The following is a 9,299-nucleotide window of genomic DNA, read 5'->3' on the forward strand; positions in this document are numbered from 1 at the left end:
GTGAAAGACAGAGAGAGGGCGAGTGAGGGGAGTGAACAAGCCAAGTTTTGTTTCGGGTAAAACGGGAGTGGATTATTTAGTTAAGAAAAAGTGCAGAACCACCAAATTTTTTACAATTTCTTGCCAAAATTGTCACATAGCAGAGTATGATTGGTGGAGAAAAAATGGTAAGTTCATGTGTAAATAATAGTTAATCACTCATGGTCTGACACACCAGAGTTGTGGCAAAAAAAATTGTAAAATAATTTGTGGTCATAGAATTACTCTTTCATTAATTCAACTCAAGTGCCCACATTTGCCTTTTTCTTTTCCTTCAATGTTTTTCAAAAAATTTCTCTCAATTTTTTAGAAGGTTAGAAATGCTAATTTACCAATATGTTTACTATGACAATTCTCCCAAAGCCCAAGCACTTATGCCCTATTTGGATTGATGGGAAAGAGCGAGAGTAAGGGAGAATAGAGTAGAATTGGCTAAATATTAGGCTAATTTTTGGCCAACTCTTCTCTACTCCCCCTTCCTCTCTTTCAATCCAAATAGACTATTAATGCCTAGAGAGGTTCAACCATTTAAAGGTGCGGTGGTACAATTTCATTCATCTAAACTAACAAGAGTTAAATATTTTACTATGGATATCCAACAAGTTAACCACAACCATCATATTTGAATGAGTTATCTCAAACAATGAAGATGTTCCACAAATGTAAATTTGTATTAATGAATGAGCGGGTACAATTCTTAGTATTTATATTTCATTACAAAGGAAGAATCCTTTGATTGGATCTCCTAGAAAAAAGTCTTTGATTAAAAAATTGTTCAAATATAGTATTGATTCAAACCTAAAATGTCCTCCACTTTGATTGGAAAGTGAATTGAAAGATCTTTGTAATGAAATTGTAATAAATTTACAATTGTGCACCTTTTAGATACTCCTCATTCTTCATTTGTATTTTGTGTTATTCATGAGCGTTTTGAATGTTCTTAATAATTGAATTTTTTGTTGGTAGAAGTTCCACAGAGTTGTAGGGCTTAAATCTAACAAATATTCTTTGATTGATTATGGTTCTTGAAGTTTATGGATTTTTTGGAATTTGATTTGGTAGAACTTTGAGATTTAAAAATGGTGATTTAAATGAATGTCTTTCATATTCGAAGATTAAGTTGAAGTAATTATTTTGGGTTGTAGAATTTGAATCCTGTAACAATTTTGAAACGCTGAAGTTCTCGTAGGCTCTATAGCTCGCTTTGACAAAGTTTCAAACCTTCTGCTCTCCTGCCTCTAGATTGATGGGTGCCTTTATTTACAAGAGTCTTGAAGAGATTTAATGATACATTGTTGATTTGATTGGTAACACATCATAATTTTAATTGGAGGACTTTTAAACCTTGTTTTTCAAGTGACACAAGACATTATTTGATTTGTTAAAATTTCTTAATTTACATAACATATGGCAATGCTAAATTAGTTTGTGTGGGGGTAAAAATTCGCCAGTCAACGTTGGGCCATGGTACTCGTACGAAGCCCAACCACAATAGGAAGCGAAGACACAGGCAGAGGACCCCCCAGCCCAATCATGTTGGGTCGGGCTTACTTAAGGGGCGTCCGAGGAGGAGTACCTCCTTGGACGCACCAAACGGGAGTCCGATTCACACCCTTTATATGGTGAAAGGTCATTCAAAATCAAGGGAAAATGAAGGACGTTCAGGGGGCAACCACAACTGCCGCATTAAATGCAAGGAAGCTACTTTTCCAGCCGCATTAATGTGGAAAGGACAGGAGAACAGTATTATCTTGGCCAGTGCAACTCACAGAAAAGAAGGAGGATGTCCTATGGGACAGGTACTCAAGTAGAGGCCCAGATGATTAACAAGTGTAGGGTCATTATCGTTCGAAGGATGCTATATAAGAGAAGAAAATCCCCATGACTGGGGGGGGGGGAAAGAGAGAGGAGTTCTGTAAAAAAAGCATAAGGTACAGCCCCACGAACTGTCATCCCAGGAAGCTTAATGGAATATCCCCACGTTCAAATGGTTGCATGGCTTACTTATAACTACGTTTACTCTGTCAAGACCTAGTTCTGTGACCCACTCTCTACAAATTCATTGTTGAGGGTCTTTTGGGCCAGAATCGCTTGCCTGCTGGGCCTGGACCCCAAAAACAGCCCTTACAATTGGCGCCGTCTGTGGGGAGAGCTTGTGTCTCGACAAGTGAAACAATAAGGGATGGAAGGATCAGGTCCGCGCCAAACCGGACGTGCAGAATCTCAACGACAGGACAACTTTCTAAATCTCGAACGAGCGAAGGACCAAGATAATCAACGAGAGGGCAGTGTAAACACCTCTCACACGAATAGAAGCCGCTCAAAAGGGAAGGATCACGCGTCCCACAAGCACAACGAGCGAAAGGCTCTACAGCAAGAGATTGATGATTTGAAGAAGAAGCTGCGTCGAGCCCAGCGAAAACGTCCTTCACCTGGCTCGGACACTAGCAGTGGTGAGGATGGCGAATACAGACGAAGGTCAAGAACCCCTCCGAGCGAGACGTTTTCCTATGAGGAAGAACGGCCTTGTAAACGCGGCCACAAAAGCCCATCTTACTAAGGCCTGGCCAATGATGCCATGAGCAAGGCCCTGGATCAGATCTCCCAGTCGCCATTCACACGTAGAATAAAGAGGGCAGTGCTTCCTCGGCGGTTCAATCAGCCAACGTTTGCCATATACAATGGTCGAACTGACCCAGTGGAGCACGTGAGCCAATTCAACCAAAGGATGGCCGTCCACTTCAGGGACGAGGCGTTAATGTGTAAGGTGTTTCCATCCAGCTTGGGACCCCTGGCAATGAGATGGTTTGATGCCCTCCCGCCAAATTCCATAGATTCCTTTAAACAGCTGACGCAGGCTTTTGGTTCTTGTTTCATCACTAGCACTAGAGTCCCTCGGCCCCTCTACTCCCTCTTATCCTTATCCATGCGGGAAGAAGAAACGCTGAAGGCCTACTCGGACAGATATTGGAAAACATACAACGAGATAGAAGGAAACTACGATGACGTCGCAATTAGTACATTCAAAAGGGGCCTGCCGACAGAGCATGGCTTAAGAAAGTCTCTCACTGGGAAGCCAGTCACCAACGTGCGACAACTCATGGACAGAATAGACAAGTACAAAAGGGTCGAGGAGGACCAGCAGATTGGGAAGGGAAAGGCGAAGGCTGTCCCTCAGGAGAGGAGGGACTTCAGGTCTGACCGCTTTAGCAGCAGTAACAAGCCGAGAAGAGATTACATGGAACAGTCTGGACCTACTGGGGCTCAGGTAGTCCACGCTGTGTTCCAAGAACCATTGCACGAGATCCTGGAGAAAGTGAAGTGCGAACCTTTCTTTCAGTGGCCGAACAGGATGGCAGGCGACCCCTCAAAACGCAATCAGAATCTATACTACGCGTACCATCAAGAGCCCGGTCACACCACCGACGATTGCAGGAACCTGAAAAATTATTTGGATCGGCTTGTCCGAGAAGGAAAGTTAAGGCATCTATTGCACCGCCCTGAGCAATCGAATGTCGAAACCAGACAAGGCGCATTAAGGCCACCCATAGGCACGATAAATGTCATACTTGCCGCACCTGGGAGAACCGGTTCTGGCCCGTTCAGAGTAATGTCAGTGGGTAGGTTCCCGACGGAGCCAGGCGAAAGGGAATCCAAGAGAGCCAGAGTGAGTGCCCCGTCATTAATCGGGTTCACGGAGGAGGATAAGCAAGGAACTATTCAACCCCATGAAGATGCCCTAGTCGTGACGCTCAGAATAGGAGGTTATGACGTGAAAAGGGTGTTAGTTGATCAAGGTAACGCCGTGGAGATAATGTACCCAGATTTGTATAAGGGGCTGAACTTGAAGCAGGAAGACCTGTCGCCATACAATTCACCCCTGCTTAGTTTTGAAGGAAAAATCGTCATCCCGAAAGGCATGATTAGGCTGCCTGTGCAAACAGACTCAGACGTAGTGGAAGTGGACTTCATCGTCGTAGATGCATACTCCCCCTACACAACTATTGTGGCCCGGCCATGACTTCATGCACTAGGGGTTGTGTCGTCAACCTTGCACCAAAAAGTGAAGTATCCGTCAGAAGGTCGAATCAAAGAGATAGTAGGGAACCAAGGAATGGCCAGACAATGCATGGTGTCGGCAATTTCACGACGATCAAGCAGCGAACCTTTCATTTCAGCCGGGAATAGCTTATAGCAATCAATGACCCCAGTCCCAACTGCGGGTAATGGAGGATCGGCCATGGAGGTGAGCTGTGAGGAGCTGGAGAAAGTGCTCGTCGGATCAGACCTTGAGAGGTTTTTTCAGATCGGCTCGGAATTACCAGCACAGGAGAAGTCAGTGCTAATTAATTTTCTTCGACGGAATGAGGACGTATTCGCCTGGGATCCTTACGAAGCCCCCGGGGTTGACTCAGACCTCATACGCCATCACCTTAATGTTAATCCGGCTATAACACCGAAGAAGCAACCTCCTCAGCACCCGTCAAAGGAACATGCAGACGCTGTGAGAGAGAAGGTCGCAAAATTGAAGAGAGCTGGGGCTATCAAGGAAGTATTCTACTCCGAATGGTTGGCAAACATAATCGTGGTAAAGAAGAAGAGCGGGAAATAGCGGGTCTGCGTGGACTTCACGGACTTAAACAAGGCCTGCCCGAAGGATCCTTTCCCAATGCCGCGGATAGACCGACTGGTAGATGCAACTGTCGGACATCCCCGAATGAGTTTTTTGGATGCTTTCCAGGGCTACCATCAGATATCCCTGGCTGTCGAAGACCAAGAAAAAACTGTTTTCGTCACCCCAGTTGGCAACTATCATTATAAGGTGATGCCCTTTGGCCTGAAGAATGCCAGGTCGACCTATCAAAGGATGATGACTAGGATGTTTAAACAGCAGATGGGCAAAACCGTTGAAGTGTATATAGACGACATGGTAGTAAAGAGCAAATTGGTGGCCGACCACATCAGAGACCTCGGCGAAGTGTTTCAAATCCTGAGAAGGTACAAGCTGCGACTGAATGCATCCAAATGTTCATTTGGGGTGGGATCAGGAAAGTTCTTGGGCTATATGGTAACCCACCGAGGAATCGAGGTTAACCCTGACCAAATAAGAGCCATTCATAGCATGCAGCCTCCTCGGAATCCCAAAGAGGTCCAGAAGTTTACCGGCATGATAGCTGCTTTAAACTGTTTCATCTCCCGCTCAGCGGACAAATGCAGGCCTTTTTTCCTCCTATTGCACAAGTGGAAGGGTTTCGAGTGGACTGAAGAGTGTGCTTTAGCCTTCCAACAGCTCAAGGAATACCTCGCCCGACCACCGATCATGCCCAGTCCCGACGCCGACGAGGTGTTGTTTGCATACATCGCAGTCGCCCATCATGTGGTGAGCCTAGTGCTAATCCGAGAGGACAATGGCACGCAGCGGCCCGTGTATTACATAAGCAAATCGCTGTAGGAGGCAGAAACCCGGTACCTCCCCCTCGAAAAGGCTATATTGGCCGTCGTACAAGCCACGCGGAAGCTCCCCCACTATTTTCAGGCACATACAGTAGTTGTGCTAACCCAACTTCCACTGAAATCAATCCTCCATAACGCTGACTACACAGGAAGAATAGCTAAATGGGGAACAATCCTGGGCGCCTTCGACATTAGATACATGCCTCGCACCGCCATAAAGGGTCAGGTCATTGCCAATCTGGTAGCTGAATTTACGGAGCCCACCCTAGAAGGGGTGGAAGTTTCGGGATCACCAAGTGTCGATGGGAAACTGGTCGGCACGGTCTCTCAGCAAGAGCACGATAGGTGGAGAGCACACATCGATGGTGCAGCAAACCAAAGGGGCTCCGGGGTGGGACTCGTTCTAGTCTCTCCCGAAGGGATAACCGTAGAAAAGTCGTTGAGGCTCGGATTCTCGGCAACGAACAACGAAGCCGAGTATGAGGCACTGTTGGAGGGGATGTCTATGATCCGGAAATTGGGTGGGAAATGCGCGAGCATATTCTCGGATTCGAGACTCGTAGTGGGACAAGTAAATGGGGAATTGGAGGCGAAGGATGAAAGAATGCGAGGGTACCTTGCCCGGGCTAAACACCTGCAGACCCATTTCGACGACTTCCGTTTAACGCATATACCCAGAAGTGAGAACACCCATGCTGATTCTCTCGCAACACTGGCCACCTCCTCGGCTCAGCCCCTTTCGCGGGTTATTTTAGTTGAAGACCTCTGCCGCCCAACGGAAGAGGAGCCCAACGGTATTCGGGTACACAACGTCGGGGCAGGACCTAGCTGGATGGACCCTCTGGTGCTGTTCTTAAAGCACGACTCCTTACCGGACGATAAGGTTGAGGCTGACAAAATCAAGAGGAGAGCTTCTCGATTCTGGCTGTCCGAGGACTCCAAACTCTACAGATGCTCGTTCTCAGGGCCATACTTGCTGTGTGTGCACCCGGGGGATACGGAACGTATCCTGGAGGAGTTACATGAAGGGATTTGTGGAAACCATACGGGGGGCCGGTCCCTCTCCCACAGGGCCATGACGCTGGGTTACTGGTGGCCGAGTATGCATAAAGAGGCTCTGGAATATGTGAAGAAGTGTGACCAATGCCAAAGGTTCGCCCCGAACATACATCAGCCGGGCGGAGTACTTAACCTGTTGTCCAGCCCTTGGCCATTCGCACAATGGGGCCTAGACATACTAGGGCCGTTCCCCAAAGCGGCTGGGAACAAGAAGTTTCTTCTCGTCGGCACCGATTACTTCACGAAATGGGTCGAAGCTGAGGCGCTGGCAAACATCAGGGACGTCGATGTCAAGAAATTTATCTGGAAAAATATTATCACTAGGTTCGGGACCCCGCACACCCTGATCTCGGACAACGGCCTCCAATTTGACAGCAAGGCTTTTAGAGAATATTGCAATGAACTGGGGATTGTCAACCGATACTCCACACCAGCCTACTCGCAGGGTAACGGACAGGCGGAAGCCATCAACAAAACCATAGTGAATGGGCTGAAGAAGAGGTTGGACGACGCGAAAGGGAGGTGGGTTGAAGAGCTAGCCCACGTCTTGTGGACGTACCGCATCACGCCTCGCAGGTCCACGGGAGAAACCCCCTTTTCATTGACCTACGGAGCCGAGGCCGTCATCCCACTAGAGATAAACTTTCCCACCCAGAAGACTACTGCATTCAACCCCATTGCTAACAACGGCCTTCTAGAGAAAAGCCTGGACCTCCTCGAAGAGAGAAGGGAAAGTGCGATGGTGCACCTAACTTATTATCAGCAAAAGCTCAAACAGGGCTACGACGCCAAGGTGAAGTCAAGGCCCTTGACGCCCGGGGATCTAGTGCTGAGGAAAGTCCTAGGCACCGCGAGGAACCATGCATGGGGAAAGCTTGGACCAAACTGGGAGGGCCCATACCGTATCACATCCGTAGCCGGTATTGGGGCGTACTTTTTGGAAGACTTGGACGAACATGTAGTGCCATGTCCGTGGAATGTAAATAACCTGAAAAGGTACTGTTATTAGTGAAAGACACCACGCTTGCTGCCGTGTTACTATACAGCTATTTGGGATAAGTGTTAAACAGAACCCAAGCCCTGCATGGCTCCTCGGACCACAGACTTAGGGGAAATTAACCACGCCACAATTCTCAATAAGCGTTAAACAGAACCCAAGCCCTGCATGGCTCCTCGGACCACAGACTTGGGGGAAATTAACCACGCCACGATTCTCAATAAGCATTAAACAGAACCCAAGTTCTGCATGGCTCTTCGGACCATAGACTTGGGGGAAATTAACCGTGATACGATTCTCACTTAGTGTTAAACAGAACCTAAGCCCTGCATGGCTCTTCGGACTACAGACTTGGGGGAAATTAACCACGCCACGATTCTCAATAAGCGTTAAACAGAACCCAAGTCCTGCATGGCTCTTCGGACCATAGACTTGGGGGAAATTAACCGTGATACGATTCTCACTAAGAGTTAAACAGAACCCAAGTCCTGCATGGCTCTTCGGACCACAGACTTGGGGGAAATTAACCGTGATACGATTCTCACTAAGTGTTAAACAGAACCCAAGCCCTGCATGACTCCTCGAACCACAGACTTGGGGGAAATTAACCACGCCACGATTCTCAATAAGCGTTAAACAGAACCCAAGCCCTGCATGGCTCCTCGGACCACAGACTTGGGGGAAATTAACCACGCCACGATTCTCAATAAGCATTAAACAGAACCCAAGTCCTGCATGGCTCTTCGGATCACAGACTTGGGGGAAATTAACCGTGATACGATTCTCACTAAGTGTTAAACAGAACCCAAGTCCTGCATGGCTCCTCGGACCACAGACTTGGGGGAAATTAACCACGCCACGATTCTCAATAAGAGTTAAACAGAACCCAAGTCCTGCATGGCTCTTCGGACCACAGACTTGGGGGAAATTAACCGTGATACGATTCTTACTAAGTGTTAAACAGAACCCAAGCCCTGCATGGCTCCTCGGACCACAGACTTGGGGGAAATTAACCACGCCACGATTCTCAATAAGCGTTAAATAGAACCAAAGTCCTGCATGGCTCTTCGGACCACAGACTTGGGGGAAATTAACCGTGATACGATTCTCACTAAGAGTAAAACAGAACCCAAGTCCTGCATGGCTCTTCGGCCAGTGACTTGGGGGAAATTAACCGCGAATACTATTCTCACTAAGTGTTAAACAGAACCCAAGTCCTGCATGGCTTCTCGGCCACAGACTTGGGGGAAATTAACTTCGCAGCCGTTTTTGTCTAATTATGAACTATCGTTATTTTCATGTATTTATTCATTTATACTTAACTTTCAACAGTAAATGACAGAACAGATATCCATTCATGATGAAAACAAAAAAGAATAAAACAAAGATATCTGAAAGGAAATAACCTTTATCATTCAAGCTCAAAAGCGGTTCTGTTCACAAACATTAACAACGCAAAACAGAACAAAACACGAAAAGTAAAACAAATAAATTCCTATACTACTTTCCTAAGAGCCCTGAGTCAGAGCGGGCTGATCATCTGCTGCTTGGTTCTCCGGGGCAATCTCCTTGGCCTGTGTAAGGATCTCGCTGATACGAAGGCTGTCCTCGGGTGACTTGCCCTGCGCGGCCTGCTCCGTGCCCCTAGCCTCGGGAATAGAGGAGTCTGTTGGAAGAAGCTCTGTGGAGGCAACCTCGTCAGGAACCTCGCGTATGTCCTCCGGGAAAAAGATGTTCTCAGCCTTCTTGA

The sequence above is a fragment of the Quercus robur genome, chromosome 3 (genome assembly GCF_932294415.1).
Source record: "Quercus robur chromosome 3, dhQueRobu3.1, whole genome shotgun sequence".
Taxonomy (NCBI): domain Eukaryota; kingdom Viridiplantae; phylum Streptophyta; class Magnoliopsida; order Fagales; family Fagaceae; genus Quercus; species Quercus robur.